The sequence below is a fragment of the Gorilla gorilla genome, chromosome 5, assembly GCF_029281585.2.
Source record: "Gorilla gorilla gorilla isolate KB3781 chromosome 5, NHGRI_mGorGor1-v2.1_pri, whole genome shotgun sequence".
Taxonomy (NCBI): domain Eukaryota; kingdom Metazoa; phylum Chordata; class Mammalia; order Primates; family Hominidae; genus Gorilla; species Gorilla gorilla.
In genome coordinates, this window is record NC_073229.2 from 88835443 (window position 1) to 88850625 (window position 15183).

The window sequence follows — 15183 nt, forward strand, 5'->3', positions numbered from 1 at the left end:
TTCTGCAAGTACTCTTCCTGTAGCACGTAACTCCCGCCACAAACAGCTTAAAAGGTGATTGATCCCGCCACAAACAGCTTAAAAGGTGATTGGACCCTAGTCTGACTGAGCCGGTGATCACCTTAATAATAAAGCGCTCTCCTTAACTTTGTCGGTCTCTCCTGTTTGATTGTCCCGCAACATCCTGACCTTGTGATGCGCCCGCCTCAGCCTCCCAAAATGTTGGGATTACAGGCGTGAGCCACCGCGCCCGGCCGTGAATCACTTTTAGCGAGGCCACGTGATCGTTGCGGAACCATCACCTGACATTCCTAGTGGAAGAGGGAAGAGCCCTCTCCAACCCCACTCATGCCTGTCTAACTACCTAACTACCAAAATTGTAGCATTTTGAGCTACATCAAACAGCTGTTTCCTTTCTAGTATTTGCCCTAGTATTTTCCCCCCTCATCTTTTAGTTATTCTTTTAGTTATTGTCACACTCTATTGAGCCAGTGAAATTGCAACTTTGTACTTGATCTCTAGCAACCCAAACACAAAAGGGCACGGGGGACCAGAAATTACCCTCAAGCAATAGTCATACAATAAAAAATTCTACTCACTAGGTGCAATTCTCTTCTTTCAAGGGTTGAATCTTCTTCAGTTTCTTCCTGACTTTGGTCATGTTCTGGTGCCTTCAGTTATGTTTTTATATTTTCTCCAGATTTTTAAAGACAGTAATTCTGAGATAAACTACTGTGCCAATAGCCAACGTAGTCATTCGTGAGGCTAGTATTTGAGATATGTTTTAACACTTTCCTCCTGTCCCAGGCTCTTCTTAGCTGCCTTTTTTCCCCATTTCTCTCCAGTAAGCTAATTGGCCTAAGGATTAGTTTGTTGCTCTGCTATATGTACCAGCCTCCTCTTAAATACTTACCCCCAAAATTTTCTTTGTCATCAAGATTGCCTTTGGTTTTGCACTACCTCACATGATGTTTTAAATAAAAATTAGTTTCTTGGAGAGAGTTTGGGAACTCAGTTTTATGGACTGTGTTTTCCCCGGGGCAAAATCTCTGAGTCACTCCTCCAGGCCCTGCGTGAAGGTGAGAGCCTCTGAACTTCTCTGCATGTGAAACCCCCACAGTACAAGCAAACTAGGGCTAAGGTAATCAGTCTCCACATATTCTTGGCCTGCTGAAACTAAGGTAAATATTCTGCCCTATGAGTTGGGGTTGAGTGTAGAAAAGGAAGCCGTAAACTCTTAGTCACACTAACCAGGATCTTAACCTCTGCAACTCAACGTTTAAGCAGATAAATGCTGGTGGCCTTTCCATTTCCAGTGAGATACAATATCTGTTGATTGGGAGTTGAGAAGAGAGTTAGCTTCATCTTCTCAGCCATATTCACTGAAAGTAGAGATTCCAACACAGTCAGCTGGAAGTTGTGGTTAATGGGTTGTGGTTCAAGTGTCACACACTCTCAGCACTCATTTGAATTAGTACATTTTCTTAAACAAATGTTTCCTTATTTGTTGTATTCCTGCCTGTAGAACATAAAATGATCATTTTGTTATAGTTTTTACCAGTTATGGTTGTTTCATTGGGGATAGCATCAACAGGGAAGCTCATGCTGGCACTCTGGAGGTGGACCCCTCTCCACTTTACTACTAAGGCAGTCTGTTCCCATTGCTTTCTTAAGCTTTTCCTTTCTTCATCACTCACTTTGTGGCATACAAATAGTCTTTCCCAAACTCTCTTTATTTTATGTTTAAGGGACTATCTGTTTTATTTATTGAATAGGCTTTTTTTTGCATCATCTAGGTTTAAAAAATAATTCCTTTATTTTAATGCAAAGAAAGAATTATTTTATTTTGACACATGTGGAACCTAATCTATTTTCCCTATGTAAAAATTTGGCCTGGACAGTAGGATACCTATTGTAGAAGAGATAAGAGTAAAGTTAGAAGTTATATAAAGGGAGAAAGTAACTTAAGACAAAGAGCTAATCTCTAGGATATAAAAAGAGTTCTGGTAGAATAAAAAGATTACAATACACGCATAAAATGTTCAGAAAAAGAAAGTAAATGTGTGTAGCATGTGAAAATATGCTTATCTCACTCTTAATAAAGAAAAAATAATTAAAATGGTATTAAAATATATTTTTAAAGTTATATCTCCAGCAAATAACCAAAATGATGACAACACACTCAGTTGTCAAAGCTGTAAACGCCCTCTCGCACACTGCAGTTGGGTGTGAAGACTTATTTAATCATATCAAGGGAAATTTGGCCATGTTTTTAACATGATCACATTAAATAACCACTGACTCATAGTTCCACTTCCAGGACTCTATGCTGAAAATACCGTTCTACAGATAGAATCAATATATGCATTAGACTTTTCCCAGTAGTGTTACATATAATGGTAAGAGATTGGAAACAATCCAAATGACTACCAATAGTTGACTTGATGGGAAAAAAATAAAGCTACATAAAGGTGTAATAAGGAGGTGTAAAAAGCACAAGGAAGATTATGGAGTACTTGAATAATCCTTAGGCTATATATATCCAAAAAGATAAAGTGCCCGAGAAAAGCTATGCAGCCTTTTTTCTAAGGAAGGAAGGGCAACACACACATATGCACATACACACTTACAAACATACCCAACAATACACTCATACATCCATAAAAAAAAGGACCATCAGAACGATAAACCAGAAACTAATTAAAGAGGGAAATCTCTACAAGATATGAAGTTGGGGTAGAGACTGCAGAGAAGAGGATAGAAATGAAAGTGTAACTTTTTATAGTACAGCTTTTTATGGATTATGAATATATAAACTTTAAATTACGTAAGTGTATAACGTATTGAACACATTTTAAAAAATCAAAGTGTTTTTTTTTTTTTTTGAGAGGGAGTCTCTATCGCCAAGGCTGGAGTGCAGTGGCACAATCTTTGCTTATTGCAACCTCTGCCTCCCAGGTTCTAGGGATCCTTCTGCCTCAGCCTCCCGAGCAGCTGGGATTACAGGCGCGTATCACCAAGCCTGGCTAATTGTTTTGTGTCTTTAGTGGAGATGGGGTTTCACCATGTTGGCCAGGCTGGTCTTGAACACCAGACCTGAATTGATCCACCCGCCTCGGCCTCCCAAAGTGCTGGGATGACAGGCGAGAGCCACTGTGCAGGCCTCAAAATGATATGTTTGAATTGTGAAATTGGAAACAAACTAAGCAAATAAACACTACTTGTATCAAGTTCATAGCAAAACTACAGAGTGAAAAAAATATTTCGAATTATTTTTTGTTTCTGTTTTTAAGATGGAGTCTCGCTCTGTTGCCCAGGCTGGAGTGCAGTCACCCTATCTTGGTTCACTGCAACCTCCGCCTCCTGGGTTCAAGTGATTCTCCTGTCTCAGCCTCCCAAGTAGCTGGGAATACAGGAACGTGCCACCATGCCCAGCTAATGTTTGTATTTTTAGTAGAGATAGGGTTTCGCCATGTTGGCCAGGCTGTCCTCAAACTCTGGACCTCAGGTGATCTGCCCACCTTGGCCTCCCACAGTGCTGGGATTACAGGTGTGAGCCACTGCACCTGGCGTATTCTCAATGATTTTTAACACAGTAGCCTTTTGTCACATCTCTACTAGCTTTTGAGTATCAAAAATAGTAAGTAAGTACAATATATTTTGAGGACAAAAAGTAGTACATGTAAGCCAGACTCTTTTTGATACTCAAAAGCTAGTAGAGATGTGACAAAAGGACACAGGAGCCAGCCTGAATGGACTCAGTGGCCAAATATGACATAATGTGAGCATGAGAAAGAATAATGGGCATAAGGAAATATAAAACAGCAAGGGGGAAAAAATCCTGATTTCTTAGTGTTACTAAAATAAAAAGAGGAAAACGTTTTACTATCTTTGAAAATTACTATTACTTCAACTGCTTATTCCTTTATAGTCATTTTTATTTTACTTTTAAATTTTGTGTATACCTAGTAGGTATATATCAACTCCTTGTTCTTAGCATTAGTAATTAAAGGGAGATAATTATTTACCTTCTCTTTTTAAGACAAACTGTAGTTCATATTGATTTGATGAGGTGAAAAAAGAAACCCCATTTTGTTAGGTATGAAAATGACAGAATTAGAATTTTTTTTAAATTTATAACTAAATAGTTTATTTTTACAGAACCCTCAGTGGATACTGAAACTTTTAGAAGAAATGTTTTATTTCATAAACCAACATAGGAAAAGTATCATTCGCTGCATATTTTCTAATTGCAAAGAAAATTACCAAACTATAAAATAAAGTGATATGGAGGTCATCTTAAATGATCAGTCAAATTTAGCATTACTACCTTTAAGACACCCTGATATATTTGTCTTGATGTAATATTATATGAAAAGCTCATGAAAGATGCTTACTGAAAGTGGCTAACATGATTTAATCTGGTCTTAGATCTAATTTCCAATTTGGCAGAAATACGGAGTTTAGAAAAACTGAGTTAGCAAATGGTAAAATCCATAATTTCAGATATTTAATAAAATAGCATTGTGTTTTTTTAAAAAATCAGTTGAGCTCCTTTAAATTAGGAGAGAGAGAGAACATTTCTCACAATCATATGAAACTTAATTGCATCCTGGTTAAAAAATAACACTAAACTGAAGGCAAAACAGTTATGAAATGCATTAAAGGAACAGTTGGGGAGATTGTGATAAGACTTAGATAATAGCTAATACTCAATATTTATGATTAATATTGTTAGATGTGATAATGGTCTAGGCAGCATGGAGAATATTCTGATTATTAATAACGGATGTTAGAGTATTTAAGGATAAAGTATCATCTGCTTTATTAAAGTGTCTTCCACTTGTTTTGAAACAGTTCAAAAAGCATGCATTTGCACTTTAACATATAAAGTGGATGGAATGTTTATGTGCCCACTCAAAATTCATATGTTGAAATCCTAACTCCCAAGGTGATGGTACTAAGAGGTGGGACCTTTCGGAGGTGATTAGGTCTTGAGAGCAGAGCCCTCATGAATGGAATTTGTGCTATGAAAGACCAGAGAGAGCTCCTGTCATCATGAGAGGTTACAGTGAAAAGAAGGCTATCTATGAAGAAGCGGGCCCTCACCAGACACTGAGTCTGCTGACGCCTTGATCTTAGACTTCCCTGTCTCCAGATCTGTAATAAAAGAATTTCTATTATTCATAAGCCACCAGTCTATGGTGTTTTGCTATAGCAGCCCAAACAGACTAAGACAACATATATATACAAAATGTATGGCAAAATGTTAACAGTTATTGAATTTTGGTTGTAGGTTTACTGGTATGTATTGCACTATTTTTAAAATGTTTATGTATGTTGAAAATTATTTGTAATAACAATTATAAACAAATCAAAAGAATAAATTATTTTAAAAAGTGAGGCCAGAAACATAGATAATAAAGTATCAATTTTTGAGTACCTATAATGCTCCTCTCTTCTTGCTCTCTCTCCCTCTTTCTCTCCCTCTCTCTCTCTCTATATATATATATAGATATAGATATAGATATATTGGATATAGATATAGATATAGATATATTGGATATAGATATAGATATATTGGAAACTTTTCTAGGGTACCACCGCATATGGAATTAATTACAACTTTCTCTACCTATCCTGTAAGTACCTTACCTGCACTGTGGTCTCTTAGAAAGTTACTTAACTACTTAATCCCTTAGTTACTATTTGTAAAAGGGAATAATAATATGAAACTCTTAGACATGTTGAGAAGATTAAATGGCTCTCTCTCTCTCCCTCTCTCTCTCTATCTATATATAGATCTATCCATATATATAGATATGTATATCTATATAGATCTATCCATATATATAGATATGTATATCTATATAGATCTATCCATATATATAGATATGTATATCTATATAGATCTATCCATATATATAGATATGTATATCTATATAGATCTATCCATATATATAGATATGTATATCTATATAGATCTATCGATATATATCTAGATATATAGAATCTGTCCATATATAGATATATCTATCGATATATATCTATAGATAGATATATCTATCGATCAGTAGATATATCTATAGATATATCTAGATATACATAGAGAAAGAGGGAGAGAGAGCCATTTAATCTTCTCAACATGTCTAAAAGTTTCACATTATTATTCCCTTTTACAAATAGTAACTAAGGGATTAAGTAGTTAAGTAACTTTCTAAGAGACCATAGTGCAGGTAAAGTACTTACAGGATAGGTAGAGAAAGCTGTAATTAATTCCATATGCGGTGGTACCCTAGAAAAGTTTCCAATCACAGGCCAGGTGTGGTGGCTCATGCCTGTAATCCCAGCACTTTGGGAGGCCAAGGTGGGCAGATCACCTGAGGTAAAGTTCGAGATCAGCCTAGCCAACATGGTGAAACCCTGTCTCTACTAAAAATACAAACATTAGCCAGGTATGGGGGTGGGCACCTGTAACCACCCAGGTACTCTGGAGGCTCAGGCAGGAGAATTGCTTGAACCTAGGAGGTGGAGGTTGCAGTGAGCCAAGATTGCACCACTGCACTCCAGCAAGGGCAACAGAGCCAGACTCCTTCTCAAAAAGAAAAAGAAAAAAAAAGAAAAACAGGAAAAACGAAAAGAAGGTTTGCAATCACAGGCATATGACCAGAATCTTTAGTTTAGGAAGATTTATTTTGCTATTGCATTTGTTAAGAACTGAAGTCAGGGAAGACAGCTGTAAAATACTTAGGAAACATTATAGTGAACAGATGGTACATGTTAGAAGATACCGAGTGTAGGAGTGTAAGGTGGGGAGCAAAAGCCTAAGACATTTTGAATGTATACTATGCATGACTTGGAATCTGACTAAAATTTAAGATAGAAAAAATGAGCCAAAAATGCTTAAAGCTTAGCATTACTAAAATGTGGTACAGCCATTAATTAAAACTTGTATTAGAATTTTGGGGGGATGGCAAAACAAATTTTATGTTGGACATGTTGATTTGGGCAACAGTAGAAATAAAAGTGGGTTATTGACAATTTCAGCATGATGTCAGGTCAGGGCTGGAGTGTCATAAACATTTGAGTCCCTGAAAATAAAGAAATCCCTAATGGTAGAGCATATGGAAAAAGAGAGTTTGGCAAAAGTCTTCAAGCGTTAAAACTTAGATTTTTTTTCTCCAAGCAATTGGAGTATAACAAAGCCCCAAACATAGAAATGTATGTGTAAGTATATGTATGTGTGTGTATGTATATATGTGTGTGTGTATGTATATATGTGTGTGTGTGCGTGTGTGTGTGTTAATGACAGAAGTGTTAGAGGCATAACAGATAAAAGAAAAGTATAGTTTTAAGAGGTTTCTATGCAGGCAAGAAAGCAAGATAAGCCAAGGACTTTCTATTCCTTAGGCAATTAACAGTGTGTTGGTATATTAAAGATAATAGTAAATATGACAGCAGGAATTTGGGATAAAGTATATACATCAATTCATAATTTTAAAGCTTTCTCTGCTTTAAGAAACTCTCTGAACTGCCTCTTAGGGTTGCCAGCTGAATATAGAAGACTTTCATTTTACTGACAGTAATTGTACTTTTCCTGTATAAATAGAGATCCTGACTTATTAAAGTTCTTAAATCCCTTCCCATCACATAAGAAAAAAAAATGGACACACTTTGCCAAATTGAAATATTAGTGAATAAAGTCTCAAAGAAATAGGGACATTTTGTCTTCTCAGAGCACCTGTTGAACAATTCTCTACATGATGTATCAGCTGCCCTCTGCTAAAAAGGTCAAGCATTCCAAGGATATTTGTACTGCTTCTCTCCTCTGCCAATAAAAGAGATGGATAAATTTATGATAAGATCTATTCTCAGTAAAGAATAGATTTTAAATATTTATTGAAGTTCATAGGCCTCTATGCAACTTTTATAGGACATTTCTCTGTATCACTAGTCAAGAAATGTCATCTGCATATATATTTTTTATTAAGTTTTTTGGTTTTTCAAGTATGTGAACTGCTTCATTGTATTTCTATTAGTTACATCTCAACACATTTGTTTAAATCTTTAAACTGTAGCATGGTTTAGAACACATATTGCATTCATTATTTAATTTACATGCTGATTTTATTTAAAACATAAATTTTTCTAATAGTGCAAAGTACAGGTTTCTGTTTATTTAACTGTTACTTTTTCCTAATGTTGATTGTTTTTAGGTACCATAGTAGGCATCATTAAAACATTGTAAGCATGTGGTTTAGTTGTCTGTAGGTACTGTAGTAGGCATTAAAACCAGCATTGATATCAATGAGATAAAGATTGTCTCTTCTGATTATTTCTGAATTTAGCAGAAAATATCACATCCAGGAGAGGTTGATCATTTATAAAGATCCTGAAGAGACAGCTTTATCATGAATAGTCTGGATAAGTATAATATTAATTCATTCTAATTCTCAGCAAATGTGTTTCCTTGTTAGAGGCAAAATAACTAGACAGTGACCTTTAAAAGTTCTGTGGCTGTTGGCAGCAGTACATCAAAGTTTCAACTCATTTTGAAATTGTGGCACTAGGATATTTTATTAAGGGCAAAGAATGAGATAATGTATTCAAATAGTAATTGAACATGTTGCTTCTTAGCATCTGTTCACATGATGAAGGAGTTAGTGTTATCATAACTCAATTATACTGTGCTGTCCCTATGGTCAACATAAATAATGTTCATCTTCCATCTCATATATGTCTTATCAAAATAATTGTTACAGTCGCTTCTGTGTCCTGGATGTCTGTGCACTATTTCTCTAAGTGAGGAGTGAGAAGATTCTAAAAGAGTCTATCAAGATAGTGAGGTATATACTAATATCCTGAATATGAAATTCTATGGCATTTTGTTTTTACAGAAATTATTAAAACAAATATTCCAACTTTTTGAATTATAAAAGAAAGGGTAAAATTGGTTCTAAATTTAAAATACATTCCTCAGTATAGCTTTAAGCAGAGCAAGACTAACTATAAAGATAGAAGTTATGCGGAAGTTGAAAAGGAATGTTTCTAAATTTTAATGTCCTATATCTGTAACTTTTTCCTAAATATGAATGCTTCCCTTTCAACAAGTTTTAGAATGCTGGCAATATTTCATTTCCCTGTGAGGGTTATAGGGTAGGAGTAGTAAGATAAATAGTTTGAGTCACTTATCTACTTTTTAGGCCTTGGTTCAAGTTTAACCAGAAAAGTTAAATTACTGTTTTTTTCTGGTTGTCAGGAAGAGTCACAAAGAGAAATTTATTAGTTATAACTTCTGTCGATTGTGCATTTACTGAACTCAAAAGACCAAGGCACATAAGCTTCAGGAAGCGATTTAGTTTAGTTACGTAAGGTCTCAGAAATCCAAATTGATAGTGGAAAGGGAATAGTGAGAGAATAAAAGGGTTGAAATTATATATTTTAGAGGAATTTACAGTAGTATGTGAGCAATACAATATCCCCATCACAGAGAGTAATAAAAAGTGAATGTCTCTCTGCTATTTCTTTTATGCCTCCCTTGAATATTTTAAAAGGCTTGAGGGAGGTTCAAATCCCATTATACCTAAATTAGAATCCTAGTCTAAGAAAAGAGGAAGAAAGTTAGTTTTCAAAGTCATCAAGATATATAGAGTTCATGACGGGGGAAAAAAGAGAACTCAGATTGTACGTACTTGTATCTAAACAAAGGTGTTGTGTTTTTCTGTGATAGGCTAATGCATTTGAGTCTTGGAACACTGCCGTTCTGTGGCTGCTGTTTCATTACCGCTGAGTAAGATGATTTGAGAAAAGGGCAGAGGCCAGGGAGTGGGTAATCAGAGACTAGGGCATCAGTTAAAAGGGAAAGGTTATTCAAAAGAAAAATCTCACAAGCTAAATATATATTTGAAAAGCCTCTGGAAGACACAGCTACGAAATGACTTTCCTTTAAAGGTATCTAGGTATGATCTAAAACCAGAATAATTCAGTAATAAAATGCCATATTCATTTTAATTTCTTCTAAGAATTCAATAAAATAATTGCGCTTTGAAGATACATAACTTCTTCTTGGTGGGTTTCCACATATTAATTTTTGTATGCAATTACAGTGAGGTGATCATAAATTATTGTTTTTTTCTATCAACATAATAATAATGTTTTCAGACATGTAGAAAATCATGTGCATATCAGGGGAAAAGAATACTTTTCAAACACTCAGCAGGAATATATTAGTAGCCATATTCTTATGCACTGAGTGTCTCCCTCTTCTAAAACTATGTTTTTTTTTTTAAATTCTATTATAATACACAACTGAGAAGCCTTAGGATAATGTTTGCAACAGAACTGTCAGATGTGTATTTGCGTTATTTTCATCATTAAAATATATCATCAGTTTAGAGTGTCTTAAAAACAAAGTATAACCAGGTTGAAGCTCCTTCCTCATCCCTGACATGACACACCAACATACTGTCTCAAAAAGATGGTTCTTAGAAGCTCTTTTGGTCGGCTACAACAAAAATATAATACATGGGTGGCTTATAAACAACAGAAATTTGTTGCTCACTGTTCTGGAGTCTGGGAAGTCCAAGCTCAAGGTGCCAACAGACTCAGGGTCTGGTGAGGGCTCTCTCTCTGGTTCTTAAATGGCTCCTTGCTGTGTTCCCACATGGTAGAACGCGCCAGCTATCTCTCTGGGGTCTCTTTTATAAGGGTACTGTTTCATTCATGAGGGCTCCACCCTCCTGACCTAATCATCTCCCAAAGGCTCCACCTTCTAATACCATCACATTGGGGACTGGGTTTCAATGTATGAATTTTGGGGAGACACAAACATTCAGACCATGGCAGATGGTCTGACCCTTTATCTTCCTTAACCCTCCTCCAGGTAAAAGAGTAGATACATTTCTTCAGGGTTTTAGAACTTGAAAGTAGAATAAATTTGAGGAAGTTTTTCTAGCCTTGAGGGAATGAATGCAAAATAAAGTACTTTCTTCCTGTGGGAGGAGGAAATAGTAGGTCTGGGAATGAATTTGAGGTCTTTCCAATATTGGGAGAAGAAATGGGTTCCAGCAGCAGAGTCTAGGACTCCACTTTTACTTATCATTTAGAATTGGAGGGTGGGGGAGGGAGGCTGCTGGTGAAGGAGAGGGTCTACTGTGAGTTACTATCCTTAATATACCTGAAGGAGTAACTCCTGAGGAAAAAAATAGTATAAACCTGAGCTCCTGTGCAATGTAGAGCCGGGGAACAAAAGTACAGCATTCTCCATGAAATGTATTTATGTCTTTGACCATTTTTTGGCACTAGGACAACCAAGATTCTTAAATAAGCCCTTGTTAGCAGACGAAGGGTAGTTCCTAAAACAAGAAAGATTGCATTTTCCTGCTTCCTGCAAGCTGGGGACACAAAAGCTCCTGACTGTGGTGTTGTGAAATACAGAAATGCAAAATGTCTCATACTCTGTTTTGAAGTGTAAACAACTGAAGCTGTGCGAATGCAATAATAGTAAAGCAAGGGTCAAACGTAACACCGTTCTGCCTGTAGTTTTTCTAGTGCTATTAACGTTTTTTTTTTCATTTATTTATTTATTTATTTATTTATTTATTTATTTATTTTTGGCCAATTCGTATTGTTAAAGTAAAAAATGCACTGCACAAAGTTAATCAGGCAATGTAGACTTCGTTCAAGGCTGTTGAAATAGGGGAGAGGCCATAACTCAGTCTGAGCTGAACTCCTCTAAGACAAAGCGTGGACGATCTTTTAAAAATGAGGGCGAGAAGGATCCACGAGTCATCTGTGTTTGTTAATTGGCTTTACCCTAAGGGAAAATAGACTTTCTTCATGACAGGAGGGAGTTTTACAACTTGGAGTAAGGTGCCCACCAAAGTTAGGCTCCTACTTTCCCTTAGAGACGGGGAGATCAGGGCATTATCTCTATGGTGATTATATTTCAAAAGCGTGGCTCCCGGATCCTGGAGAAACTTAGTCCTAGGTTGTAAAGCTTATAAGAGTTTTTAAAAGATTTACATGTCAAAGGCTAGAAAGTTCAAAGTTCTCTATGGTAATTGCTCTAAGAAAAGGAAGATGAGGAACTTAAACAACTTATCTAACATTAAGCTGAGAAGAATGTTAAGGCCTTTTTTGGTCAATATGCAAAATTAAGTACCACAAGGTTAAGAACATTTTGTGAATTTGACCATGTCAGTATAATTATCACTTTTTTCCTACTACTGTCGAATTCTGATTCTAAAGTTGCCTTTCATTCCCACTCTCAACATTCTGAAAATAACTAAAATCAAGAAAATGTCATTTTAAGAACAAATAAAAAACACATAGCTTTTATAAATCCTGAGGTCCAAGCAACGAAGGCTCTGCAGAGATTTGCACTTATTAAAGCACAGTCCATTGCACAAATAAAAATAAATGCAATCACTTAATTGTGTCTTAAGGAACATTAGAGAAAATTCATTTCATTATTCATGTAATCACTTCTCAAAGCCCCCTTTTCTCCCCAGTACTCTCATTCAAAGAACTGGTCCAGGACCCTTCAGTCACTGAATTCCACAAAACCCTTATACGAGCCCAAATCTGAGGGCATTTCTCTCTCTCTCTCTTCATCTTTCCCCCACTCTGCAAACCTATCTCTCTCTCTCTTTTTTGCATCAAAGGGTGAATATCAGTTTTTTTAGATAAAGATCAGAATCTGTACAGATTATATCCATTCAAGCCTCTTAAGTCTCTTTGCAACTCCTAGCATCTTAGACTAATCTGTAAAGTAAGATAAAATTGTTGTGGTCAATATCAAAATTTCTATTACAGTTGCTACTATTTTTAATCCTGTTTGGTAAGGATCAATTACTTATGTTTCAAACTGAAATAAGCCAACTTGTTTTCTAAGAAACAAGTGAGTATATAAAGGCCATGTTAAAATGCTATTTTTTACAGCAATATAGAAGATATTGTGAAGGTTCTTCTTTACTTCAGAGAAGAAATAGTGGAAGATACAGGCAGAAGCTAAGAAGAAAGAAAAGCACACAGATAACCAACTAGAATTGGCAAAACAGGTGATTTATTTAAACTAAATAAATTGGGAAAAATGATGGTCAGAGTGCCAGTCAGCGTCCACAAGAATTATGGTACTAGCGGCCGGGCGTGGTGTCTCACGCCTGTAATCCCAGCACTTTGGGAGGCCGAGGCGGGTGGATCACGAGGTCAGGAGATTGAGACCATCCTGGCCAACATGGTGAAACCCCGTCTCTACTTAAAAAAATACAAAAAATTAGCTGGGCGTGGTGGCGGGTACCTGTAGTCCCAGCTACTTGGGAGGCTGAGGCAGGAGAATGGTGTGAAGGCAGGAGAATGGTGAGGCCGAGCTTGCAGTGAGACGAGATTGCATGACTGCACTCCAGCCCACTGCACTCCAGCCTGGGCGACAGAGCGAGACTCTGTCCCCTCCCAAAAAAAAAGAAAAAGAATTGTGGTACTAGCTGGAAGGCTGGGTGAGGGTAGTGCCATAAATAGGGAAATAAGACACTAAAAAAGGAGCAAATTGTGTCACCTAAAATAGGTGAAAGCAACAAATATGATAAGCATTTAGAGAAAATAGTTATTTTGACCTTTTCCAATGTCTACACCGCAGGGGACCTTTTTGCAAAGTATATTTTGAAGGTAATTCGCACTTTTCTGTACGTTTAAAACAACACAGAATGTTATCATGAAAGGTTTTGTTTTCATCTATTACTTCCAAAAGGTTTGTTTTATTTTGATCATTAAACACTTTTGTTCTGTTAGTCCTTTTAGCATGAAAGCATTAAAATAATTGATATCTTAACATTGCAATTTATTTGTATTATTGTCTGTATTAACTATATTTGCTAGTTTCAGGTTGCTTTTGGTTTTTCAATATTTCCAAATATTCTATAGGTGACTTCAAGCAGTAGTTCCCACATTTTGAGCAGCAGTAACCTTATCTGAGAAGTTATTATACATGCACATTCTTACGCCCAACTGTAGACTCACTGAATGAAAAACTCTGGGATGGGTAACATAAGCTGAATTTTTAAGCCCTCCAGATGTTATGATGCATGCTAAAGTTTGAGACATTTGGCTTATAATACTTACCTGCAAATACTGGCTCAAAGTCTTTAGCTGAATACATGGAGTCCTTTCACTCCTCTACCTGCTTGTAGAGCATTTTTTATTATCATATATTTGTGTATGAATTTATTCATTTGTGATGGACAATAAAATGACCACAATGTATTTTCAATAATATTAAGAATCTTAAAAAACAATATTTAAATTACCTTTTGAGTGTTTCTAATGTTTTATGGGTGCTGGATCTCCATCTATATGAAAATATAATATTCTGAATAAATGAAAGAAAACTACTACTCTTTAGAGAAATTTAACATGATAAACTAAGGGAATGAACTCAGAAAAAAATTAAAAATAACAATATATGTTAGTCATAAAATATATAAGGAAATAGCAAAAAATAAAAGTCATAAGTTCCCAAATGATCTTTTAAAATAACTATTTAACAGAATGTCCTTCCCAGTAATCCATCCAAGATGTAAAAGAGATAATGATGCCATCTGCACGTTGTGTCCAAAGCTGCAAGGAGGCACTGGGGCATCTGCTCTCTCCACCCACGCTGTAACAAAATGGGATTCTGCCATCAGGACATCAGGGGAAGGCTCCATGTATTTGGCATCTTTAAGAAATTAGGAGATCAAATAAATTAATTTTTATATTAAAAACTTAGATACCAATAAATGATGTTAATCATTTTAAGAGGAAATAATATATTTTACATTATTATATATTATAAATATTATTAAATATTTAATAAGTTCTCTGTGCTCTTACACGTTTCATTAAGCAGAGAATCCTGAGTGAGGATATACGGAAAGTTCTTGGTGTTCTTAAACATCAACTATGAAACTCCTCTTGATTTCTGTGATTCTTTTTGTGATGTCACAGTGAATAAGATGATTTGCTCCTTTCCCTAAATGCCATTGAACTGTAATAAAACTATTCTGGTCTGCCCATTGATCTCCAGGAGAGAAAATAAAACAAAAACACAAAAGTCTAGGAAAATGAAGGAATTGAGAAATATTTCAAACACTCTCAAAGCAGTCGACTGATGAGGATGAAATAAGAAAAAAATAATTCTTACATAGC

At 35.8% G+C, this 15183-nt stretch overlaps 1 long non-coding RNA gene across 1 annotated transcript; it reads right to left on the reverse strand.

Annotated features, from left to right (window-relative positions):
• Positions 1–14504: 14504 nt before the first annotated feature.
• LOC134758673 (uncharacterized) lies at positions 14505–14928 on the reverse strand. Its single transcript, XR_010134108.1, has 2 exons — positions 14869–14928; positions 14505–14713 (listed from the first exon to the last, which is right to left on the reverse strand). It is a non-coding gene; the product is annotated as an uncharacterized lncRNA (long non-coding RNA).
• Positions 14929–15183: the final 255 nt, after the last annotated feature.